Here is a 12244-nt window from a genome sequence, read left to right on the forward strand (position 1 = left end):
GGACTGATCTCCTTTAGGATGGACTGGTTGGATCTCCTTGCAGTCCAAGGGACTCTCAACAGTCTTCTCAAACACCACAGTTCAAAAGCATCAATTCTTCAGTGCTTAGCTTTCTTCACAGACCAACTCTCACATCCATACATGACCACTGGAAAAACCATAGCCTTGACTAGATGGACCTTTCTTGGCAAAGTAATGTCTTTGCTTTTTAATATGCTGTCTAGGTTGGTCATCAGAGAAGGCAATGGCACCCCACTCCAGTACTCTTGCCTGGAAAATCCCATGGACGGAGGGCCTGGTGGGCTGTAGTCCATGGGGTCGCTAAGAGAGTCGGACACGACTGAGCGACTTCACTTTCACTTTTCACTTTCATGCATTGGAGAAGGAAATGGCAACCCACTCCAGTGTTCTTGCCTGGAGAATCCGAGGGACAGGGGAGCCTCATGGGCTGCCGTCTATGGGGTTGCACAGAGTCAGACATGACTGAAGCTACTTAGCAGCAGCAGCAGCAGGTTGGTTATAACTTTCCTTCCAAGGAGTAAGCATCTTTTAATTTCATGGCTGCAATCACCATCTGCAGTGATTTTGGAGCCCCCCCAAAAAATAAAGTCTGACACTGTTTCCACTGTTTCACCATCTATTTGCTATGAAGTGATGGGACCAGATGCCATGATCTTAGTTTTCTGAATGTTGAGCTTTAAGGTGATAGAAGCAAGATCCGATGCTGTAAAGAGCAATATTGCATAGGAACCTGGAATGTTAGGTCCATGCTACTGCTGCCTGCTGCTGCTAAGTCACTTCAGTCGTGTCCAACTCTGTGCGACCCCATAGATGGCAGCCCACCAGGCTCCCCCATCCCTGGGATTCTCCAGGCAAGAGTACTGGAGTGGGGTGCCATTGTGTTAGGTCCATGAATCAAGGCAAATTGGAAGTAGTCAAACAGGAGATGGCAAGAGTGAATGTCGACATTCTAGGAATCAGCAAACTAAAATGGACTGGAATGGGTGAATTTAACTCAAAGGACCATTATATCTACTACTGTGGGCAGGAATCCCTTAGAAGAAATGGAGTAGCCATCATGGTCAACAAAAGAGTCCGAAATGCAGTACTTGGCTGCAATCTCAAAAACGACAGAATGATCTCTGTTCATTTCCAAGCCAAACCATTCAGTATCACAGTAATCCAAGCCTATGCCCCAACCAGTAAGTAACGCTGAAGAAGCTGAACGGTTCTATGAAGACCTACAAGACCTTTTAGAACTAACACCCAAAAAAGATGTCCTTTTCATGATAGGGGACTGGAATGCAAAAGTAGGAAGTCAAGAAATACCTGAAGTAACAGGCAAATTTGGCCTTGGAATACAGAATGAAGCAAGGCAAAGACTAATAGAGTTTTGCCAAGAAAATGCACTGGTCATAACAAACACCCTCTTCCAACAACACAAGAGAAGACTCTACACATGGATGTCACCAGATGGTCAACACCAAAATCAGATTGATTATATTCTTTGCAGCCAAAGATGGAGAAGCTCTATACAGTCAGCAAAAACAAAACCAGGAGCTTACTGTGGCTCAGATCATGAACTCCTTATTGCCAAATTCAGACTTAAACTGAAGAAAGTAGGGAAAACCACTAGACCATTCAGGTATGATCTAAATCAAATCCCTTATGATTATACAGTGGAAGTGAGAAATATATTTAAGGGACTAGATCTGATAGACAGAGTGCCTGATGAACTGTGGATGGAGGTTCATGACATTGTACAGGAAACAGGGATCAAGACCATCCCCATAGAAAAGTATTTGAATTTAAACACCCATAATACAACATTTCATATCCCTCAGACCGGCAAATTTTAAAAAAGTCTATTAATACCAAATATTGGTGACAATACTGAGAAACAGGAACTCTCACATCACAGGTGAGAGTGTAAATTGGTAAAATCACTTTAGAGAACAAATTGTTCCTTCTGTATTAAAAGAAGCATATAGTGTATGGCTTAGAAATTTTACTTCTGGATTGTCAACCCTGGAGAACTCTCATATAGGCAATGTGATAGCCTACAGTGTTGGGTGCCGAGTTCGTCGTCTCCAAAGGAGAAGATTTAACTCTGGGACCAAAGACACGGTCTCAGCCACTCAGAGCTTCGTGCAGCAAAGATTTTTATTTAAAGTGAAAGGACAGAGAAAACTTCTAACAAAGACATCAGAAGGTGGTGGAAAGAGTACCTGCCTCATTAGTTTAAGCAGGGCATTATATACTTTTCAATTGACTGCTGAAAATAGATAAAAAGAGCACTTCAAGGCTGTACAAGGCTGTAAAAGTTTTACCAAATCCCTTCTCCCACAACATACATCCCCAAATAACACTGACCCAAGATTAGTCAAGGAGAACAGGTTCCTGGCAGAATGTCTCTGGGCAAGATATATTATTTCTTAGTAAGCAGTGATATGAGAAAACAGGTTCCCAGGAAAGATTTGTTGCAATTAGAATCATTCATATAGAGACTAAGAAAATCATATCCATGATTAAGATATATTACCTCTGTGTATTCATTAGCTCCAGCTCTAAAGAAAAGCTAGTTCTCTCAGGCAACATACATTGTTGCACAAGGCTTAAGGAAAGTATGAGCAAGATATATTGTTGCCTGAGCAGCCTACCCTGACCAAGGCAAAAGAATGTGAAAGGCCCTCGACTCCCCATCAACCTGCCTAAGCTTTAACTCTCTCAAATGGAGACAGACATAAGGAAAAATATGCCCTACCAATTGTAACAACTGAAAAATGGCAGCATCCTAACTGTTCATCAGTGGAAGTGTAGATTTTTTTAAGTGGTTTATCATGCAACAGACTACTAGAGAGCAGTTGAAATGGCCTAACTAAATCAAGCTATATCAGTATGGATGAAGGAGAAGGCACATTGAAAAGTTTCATTAAGTATGATACCACTCAGGAAAAAAAAAATACCAAATTTATTGTAGAGACATGTGTATGTAATGCATGTACAAAAACATGCATCTATACCATCCTCTTTTGGAGGTAACTTCGGAGAAGAGAAGATAGGGAGTGTGTTCTTCATGGACCTTAATATATATCTGTATCATTTTATTTAAGGGAAGCTGCAGAGTCATATCAAGTGGCTCCCACTGTGAAAATCTGGAACACTTTGAGCATCAAAATAAAAAATGATAGTAACAAAAATTATGCCCATTGGAAAAAAAATTCATGCTGGTACAAACAATGATGTCAACTAATAAATACAGAAGGAATGATGGAGTTAGGAAATCACTGTTTGGCAAACAGCATAATAACTGTTTCAGGCAAGAGCCATCAATAATTGTTAAAATAGTGGATGAAAGTTTGATGGGTAACAGGAGATCTATAGCATGTCAAAGTATCTGGCTTTCATATATTTGCATATGATAAGTGAAAGAATTAGGAATATTTTACTCCGAAGTGAAGTGAAGTGAAAGTTGCATCCAACTCTTTGCAATCCCATGGACTATACAATCCATGGCATTCTCTGGGCCGGAATACTAGAGTGGGTAGTCTTTGCCTTCTCCAGGGGATCTTCCCAACCCAAGGATCGAACCCAGGTCTCCCGCATTGTGGGCAGATTCTTTACCAGCTGAGCCACAGGGGAAGCCAAAGAATACTGGAGTGGGTAGCCTATCTCTTCTCCAGAGAATCTTCCCTGCCCAGGAATCAAACCAGGATCTCCTGCATTGCACACAGATTCTTTACCAACCAAGCCATCAGGGAAGCCACTGTATAGTCCACGGGGTCGCAAAGAGTAGGACATGACTGAGTGACTTTCTCTTCATCCTGAGAAGAGAAGAACAGGGATATAACAGTTGTTTTTGAATACGACTTTAAAATGCTGTCGAGGGTGGTCTCAAGGAAAGATAGAAACTGTAAGAATTCCTATTTTAGCTCAATAAAGGAGTTTTTAAGCCTGCAACAAGTAAATAAAGAGTTTTAAAGAATATTCAGTTATTCTCAAATTGTAGCAATTTTAGCATTCATTTTTCTAGGATTCTAGGATTGTATACTTCTATTAATTATTAAATTCTAGGACTCATAAATATTTTATGACTCTAACATTCTACCCATTTTAAATTCTAAGATACAAAGATTTCACTATTTTGGTATCACTCCTGTGTCTGTGGTCATGACACTGTTACAAGAATGAAAAGATAAGTCACAGACCTGGAGAAAATATCGACAAAAAGTGCATCTGAAAAAGGACTGTTATCCAAAATGCACAGAAACTCTTGACCCTCAGCAATAAGAAAACGAACAACCTGATTAAAAAGGAGGCAAACTGAGCAGACGCCTCCCCAGAGCAGACACCTCCCCAGAGCAGACGCCTCCCCAGAGCAGATGCCTCCCCAGAGCAGACGTATAGATGGCAAATCAGCACATAGAAAGGTGCTCCACATCATATCTCATTAGGGAAATGCAAATTAAGACAATGAGATACCACTGCCCAACTATTAAGAAGGCCATAATCCAGAACACGGATACCCCAAATGCTGGCAAGGATGTGGAGCTATGGGAGTTCTCATTCATTCCTGGTGGGAATGTAAAACATCTTCCACAGTCGCTGTGGAAGACAAGCACTTTCCACAAAACTAAATATATTTTTCTACTATGCAGTAACCATGCTGTATTTACTCAAATGAATTGAAAATGTATATTCATTCAAAAACTTGCAAATAAATATTGATAGAAGTTTTATTTATATTTGCTAAGATTTGGCAGCAACCATGATATTCTTCAGTAGATGACTAAATGAACTACGGTATGTCCAAACAATGAAATATTATTTAGTGCTAATAAGAAATAAAATATCAAGCTATGAAGACATGAATGAACCTTAAATGCCTATTACTCAGTGGAAAATAATCCAATCTGAAACGGTTACATGTTTAATGATTCCAACTGTATGATATTCTGAAAAAGGCAAGACTATGGAGACAGTAGGGAAGCCCTGGTGGCTCAGACAACAAGAATCTACCTACAATGCAGGAGACAGTTTCGATCCCTGGGTCAGGAAGATCCCCTGGAGAAGGAAACGGCAACTCACTCCAGTATTCTTGCCTGAAGAATTCCACGGACAGAGGAGCCTGGCAGGCTACAGTCCATTGGGTCGCAGAGAGTCAGACACAACTGAGCGACTAACATACTGCTACATGGAGACAGTAAAAAGTTCATTGATTGCCAGGAGCAAGGGGGAAGGGAAGGATGAATCTGCGGAACATGGAGGATTTTTAAGGCAGTGGAATTGTTCTGTAGGATACTATGGTGGTGGTTACATGTCAAACATTTGTCAAAATCCATGGAGTGTAAAACTCTAAGAGTGAACCGTAATGTAGACTGTGAATTCTGAATGACAATTGTGTCAATGTAGGTTCATTGAGCATAATGAATATACTGCTCTGGTGCAGGATGTTGGTAGTTGGAGAGGCTGTATGAGCTTGGGGACTGACTGGAGTATATGAAAATTCCATGTATTGTATGCTCAATTTTGCTGTGAACCTAAAACAGCTCTAAGAAATACATTTAAAATAAATATACACATAAGTATGTAAAGTTCATTTAAAATTTTAAAAATTACCCTTACACTTAGCACTTTAAATAGCAATCAATATATATTACTTCATATAATTTCTGTGGGTCAGGACCTTAGGAATGACTGGCCACCTCATGCGAAGAGTTGACTCATTGGAAAAGACTCTGATGCTGGGAGGGATTGGGGGCAAGAGGAGAAGGGGACTACAGAGGATGAGATGGCTGGATGGCATCACTGACTCGATGGACGTGAGTCTGGGTGAACTCCAGGAGTTGGTGATGGACAGGGAGGCCTGGCATGCTGTAATTCATGGGGTCGCAAAGAGTCAGACACGACTGAGCAACTGATCTGATCTGATCTGATCTGAGCCAGGTACTTCTGTGTCAGGGTAGAGCTGCTATCATTTGAAGGGTTGACTGGAGCTGGAGGATCCACTTCTAATTTGGGTCACTCACATGGCTGAGAGCAGGAGGCCTCAGTTCCTCATCATTTGGAGCTGAGCTTGCCTGAATATCCTCCCAATATGGTGGCTGGCTTCCCTAGGGTGGGTGATTCAAGAGAGATCAAGATGAAGCCACAATGTCTTCTGTGACCTGACTTTGAAACTCACATACCATCTTTTTTACAGTATCCTACTGGTTGCATGGGTCAGCTCTAGTGTGGTAGAGGACTACACAGAGCTATGCCTTCCAGAGGGTCAAGGTTATTGTGGGCCATCTTGGAGGCTCTTACCACACAAGGCTTATAAATTTATTGGCAGACAGTAATTTTTAGTGTTTGCCAAAGAGTCTTTAAATCTCTGCTGTATCTACAATTGTCCCTCCTACTATCCTGAAATTGCTGCTGTGCGATTTTTGTTTCTGGATCAATCTGTCAGAGACTTGTCTATTTTAAAGAAGCAGCTTTTAGATTTTTCTTTTTTTAAAGTCTCTGCTGCTGCTGCTGCTGCTGCTGCTAAGTCGCTTCAGTCGTGTCCGACTCTGTGCGACCCCATAGACAGCAGTCCACCAGGCTCCCCCGTCCCTGGGATTCTCCAGGCAAGAACACTGGAGTGGGTTGCCGTTTCCTTCTCCAATGCATGAAAGTGAAGAGTGAAAGTGAAGTCACTCAGTCGTGTCCGACTCTTAGCGACCCCATGGACTGCAGCCCACCAGGCTCCTCCATCCATGGGACTCTCCAGGCAAGAGTACTGGAGTGGGGTGCCATTGCCTTCTCTGTTTAAAGTCTCTAGTGTATGGTTATTTTATATGTATTATCTATCTTATTACTTTATTTTTTCCCCTTCTATTTCCTTTAGGTTTGCTCTGGACTATCTCTAATTTTTTAAGTCTAATCACTAGAGTATTTTTATCTTTCTTTGTTTCTAAAGTATGTATTTAGGTTATAACTTTCCTGTGAATATTGTTTTTAGCTGCATCCCATAAACTTTGATGGATAATGGTTTCATTTTCTTTCAGCACTGAATATTTTCTAGTACCCATTATAATTTCTTTTTAAACCCATGGATTATTTAGAAGTATTTTTGTTATTTAATTTCTAAACATGTGGAAGTACATCCACATGTTTAGAAATGTTTTTTATCTTTGTACCATCATCAGAAAAAGTGATTTGCATGAATCTTTGGTACTTGTTTATGTTAGTTTTGCAGCCTACTGTATGCTAAATTTATATATATACATCATGTAAGTTTGAAAAATGTGTTTTCTCTAATTGTTGAATGTAGGAATCATCCGATCAAGCTTATTAACTCTTAAATCTTCTACATTCTGAATGTTTTATGTTTGTTACCAGTTACTTAGTTGTTAATTTTTAACCTCTTTTTTATAATTATGGAGTTGTGCATTTTTTTCTTAAAATTCTACCCAGTTTGGGGACTTCCCTGGTGGTGCAGTAGATGAGAATTCACCTGCCAATGCAGGGAACACTGGTCCAATCTCTGATCCAGGACGATTCCACATGCCTTGAGCAACTACACACAAGTGACACAGCTACTGAGCCCAAGCTATAGAGTTCCCGATGCAACTAGCGAAGCTGTGAGCCTAGAGCCTGGGCTCTGCAGCAGGGGAAGTCTGTCCACCACCACGAGTAGCCCCAGCTGGCTGAAGCTAGAGGCAAGCCCTTGTGTAGTAACGAAGACCCATTAAATAAATAAATAAATAATAAATGTACTATAAATGTATAGCCTAAATAAACAAATAATAAATTCTACCAAGTTTTGCTGTATATATTTTGAAGGGTGTATTGTTAGATACAGACTTTGTCATATATTTCTGGTGAATTGTTTCTTCTATTTTTATATGATGACCATTCATTTTTATCTCCAATAATGCTTTTTGTTTCAAGATCACTTTGTCTGTTATTAATATAATGGTATCAACTTTCTCTTGATTAGTATTTACCTACTACCTCTTTTTCTGTCACCTTCCGTTCACATTTATGTGTCATTGTTCTAAATATGTTTCCTACATGCAATATATAGCTGCCTTTTGCTTTGTTTTGTGTTTTTCTCCAATCTGACATTCTCAGTCTTTTAACTGGAAAGTTTTGTTGGTTTTTTGTTGTTGTTTTAATTTTTGTTTGTTTGTGTTGGCTGAGTGGGTCTTTGTTACTGTGTGCAGGCTTTCTCTAGTTGTAGCAAGCGGGGGCTGAAAGCATGGGTCCTAGGGCACGTGGGCTCAGTGGTTGTGGCTTGTGGACTTAGTTGCCCTGAGCCATGCAGAATCTTCTTGGACCGGGATCGAACCCATGTCCTCCGCATTGGCAAATAGATTCTTTTTTTTTTAATACCTATTTTCATTTATTTATTTGGCTGCCCCAGGTCTTAGTTGCAACACATGGGATTTTAGTTGCTACATGTGAGATCTAGTTCCCTGACCAGTGATCAAACCCAGGCCCCCTGCATTGAGAGCTCAGAGTCTTAATCACTGGACCACAAGGGAAGCCCCAGCAAGTCGATTCTTAACCAGCAGATTGCCAGGGAAGTCCTTATGCAAAGTTTAGGTCATGTGCACTTACTTCAGTCACTTATATATATACTTGAAAATATTCCCACCACCTTATATTCTATTTTCTATATATTTTCTTTGCTTAGTTTTGCCCTTTTGCAGGCCTTAATAAAGTTTTCTATATCTGCTTTTCTTTCCTCCGATGTGCATCTTTAAGTTAATAAATATTTTAGGTTAATAAATGAATCAATATCTCTCTTCCTCACAAACAAATAAGGACTTCAGAATACTTTAACTCTGATCATCCTCTCCCATCTCACATGCATCTTAGTTTCACACTGTTTTCATGTACCTCATATTAGTTCAAGCATGACCAGATCCACATGCTCAAATGACTAAAAAGCTAAACAGAGACCCCAGAGCAGTGGTTCAGACAAACTAAAGTGTATTTCTTACTCACATGACAGGGCAGAAGCAGGCAGGTGGCCCAAGGTTGCTGAGAGAGCTCAGTTCTAGGACATCACCCAGGACAAGTTCCCTCTATTTTGCTCTCTATCCTCCCAGACCCAGGGCTAAATCCTGGCACCAGAACTTTCTTATCCTTTAATGCCCAGGTGATGATTTACATCTGCCATGCCCACATTCTATGCTATGGAACGGAGAAAGATGAAGTTGAACCCAAACACCTACCTTAAGGAAGTGGCCTGGAAGCACACACAATTGCTCTTTGCTGTAGGGAAGTTGGAAAATGTCTCTGGTTGGGTAAACAAGAGCCCAACTAAAACGTGGAGGTTTCTGCTACTAGAAGGAATATAAGGAGAGAATGAGTGCAGGGGGAAAATTGCAGTTTTTCATTGACATCATCAGAATCCTGCATCCTCTTCTGATTGTCTCTGTTTGCTTCAGCCTTAGGCAGGCAGCCTCCCCCAGTGATGGCAAAGATGGTCAGTAGCCTCGTGGTCTCCCATGTAGCAATTCAGTAAAAAAGGCAGTGGCTCTTTATAGGTGATTTCAGCTAATGTCTAGGATTTCCTCCAGTTGGTCTAATACGGATCATGTGTCAGTCACTAGTCACTTTGGCCAGAATGATGCAGGGACTAGTAAACGGGTGTGGGTCACAGAGTCACCTCTGGAAGGTGGACTAAGTAAGGCTAAACCCACCCAAATCATATGGACCCAAATTAGAAAAGAGGCATATCCAAAGTCAACTAATGAGGTGTTGTTATCATCAGAATTGATGCTAAGCAATCCATGTAACAGATAACCATTAGACTTGATTATCCCATTGGGCCATTAGATGGTTCAAGGAGATTATACAATTGAACGTATTTTAAAAATCTAAATGAATGAATGTGGAAGATGATACTCATGATGAAGATGCCTGAAGTTAAAAGTGAAAGTCGCTTAGTTGTGTCTGACTCTTTGCGACCCCATGGACTGTACCCCAACAGGCTCCTCTGTCCATGGAATTTTCCAGGCAAGAATACTGGAGTGGATTGCCATTCCCTTCTCCAGTGTATCTTCCCAACCTAGGGATCGAACCTGGGTTTCCTGCATTGCAGGCAGATTCTGTACTGTGTGAGTCACTAGGGAAGCCCCTTAAAGAAGTTGCCTGGAGCATTCTTATTAATGCTTACACCTTGACTAGGAGAGTTCCTGTTCAGCCATCATTAGTCATTCAGCACCTTGTGAATGAACCTCTGTTATGCTGACCATAGTATTTGCTAATTATTTATGTATCAGTCTCCCAGTCCATTCATAATACACCCCTGTAATCAAGGGCTGCCCTAGAGCTAGAACCCATCTGTGTTCTATAGTACCCAAGGCACAGAGTGGGCATCTAAATTAAGGAAGGATAAATTCTCAATGACTCTTAATGACTTCCAACTCCAATTGCTAGTCCCTCTTTTTATCTTTGGAAATTGTTATTAGAAAGACATAAGCCAAATCCCAGGAAATTCCAGAACTGGGGAGAGGAAGGGCAGGACCAGATTATTTTGTTTATAGAAATGTATCTCCTAATGACTGGAAAACAGTGCCAGGCATCATTTTATTTATGGAACTCAAATCAAGTTACCAACAGGCAAAGACCCACATAGGAGGAAGTTCAGCATTTAATTGACTAGTCAGAGCTGTCTTCTCATTGTGTTTGATTCTAAGGTTTAAAAAGAGTGATATTTTGAAATCAATTCCCAATCTAAACACATAAATTACTTTTTCCCCCATAGATATCAATGTGCCCCCACCCCCGCCCAACTTAACTGATGCTGAAAACTCTGGCTGTATTGGAGAGAAACAGAGCTATAGGCCAGTGAATGTGGCTAGGAGTCAGAAGTGGAAGACAGTGCAAGGAGATACCAAAAGGAGATGCTTGGAAGAACAAGAAGTCTTGCTGGAGAAGGTGTCCAAGAGACTGGCCTGCTTGGGAAGCTCCACCTCTGGGTTTCCCTGGGTGGGTTCTGTGAATACTAATAGCTACCATTTATTGAACCCTTGCTATATTCCACATGTGGCAAGGGTTTTTAGTGATTATCATTTTAATTCTCAGATGAACCTTGTGAGTTGAGAACTGACACCCTCATTCATGGATGAAACTAAAGGTCAGAAACTTGCAGTAATGTGCCCATGGCCATGAGCTAAGGCATGCAAAAGCCAGGATTTGAATCCTCTAGGATCTGATTTGACTCAAAGCTTCTGCTCTGAGCCCTTAACTATCTTCACCAAACCACTATGAGGTAGCTATAATTTCCTCCAGGTAAGGAGACTGCAGTCCGGGATGACTCAACTTGTCCAAGTGACACAGGTAGTAAGTGTCTGAGCAAAAGCAGGAACATCTGACTCCAAAATTTTTCTGCCTCCCAGATAGAAGAAGAGCAAAGGCCAGGAGTCAGGAACATGGCAGAAAGCCACTGCATGTCAGGCCCTACCCTTTCCCAGGATAGTATCTGGCTGTTTCCCACCCACCCCAACCTCCCCACTTAGGCCCCTTTTGAGAATTTTCTTCTGACTTCATCTCTTCCTGTGCGGCCCCTGGGCTGAACAGGGACTCAGTAGTTCTTGGGACATTCTAAGACATCCCTCTCTGCAAAGGGTCCCCCAGAAAGAGAACAGCTAAGGTACCATCAGCCTGCAGTTTCCTCCACATATGAGCAAAGCCTGTGCATAAGACTGACAGGTGCTTAGGTCAGAAGCCAGTCAAAGGGGTTCAAATCCAGGCCATAGATTTTGGCCAGTAACAGGAGTTCCTTTAAAAAAAAAAAAAAAAACACATATATTCTGGGACAGACATATCACTAGGGGTTTCCTCCGTATTTTTAAATTGAATCTCCCTCCTTCCCCCATGTTTAACCCTTATTTCACAAAAGAGGAGCCTGAGGCTCCCAGTCCGGAGGCAACCAGAGTAAAGACTGCAAGTCATAAGGAGCCTGGGACTTGAACCCACCTAGGCCCCAGATTCTGTGGTTGCCTAGGAGCTCAAGAGGGAGGAGCTGCCAGATCAGAGGGAGGGGAAAGAGAGAAGGCGAGCTCCCAGCAGCGCTCGCTGACGACAGCAGGTGATTTTTTTTTCCTGCAGCGCTCTTTCTCTCAGCATCTTTCCTGGATTTTTCCCCCCTCTGCTGAACGGCAGAAAAGGGTGGGGCCGCTTCCCTGCAGCAGAGACGGCAGCGGCGGCGACGGCGGCGGCTGCAGCATCCTTGGGAGAGGCGGCGGCGGCAGCAATGCTC

This window comes from Bison bison, unplaced genomic scaffold, assembly GCF_000754665.1.
Source record: "Bison bison bison isolate TAMUID 2011002044 unplaced genomic scaffold, Bison_UMD1.0 scf7180017864251, whole genome shotgun sequence".
NCBI lineage: Eukaryota > Metazoa > Chordata > Mammalia > Artiodactyla > Bovidae > Bison > Bison bison.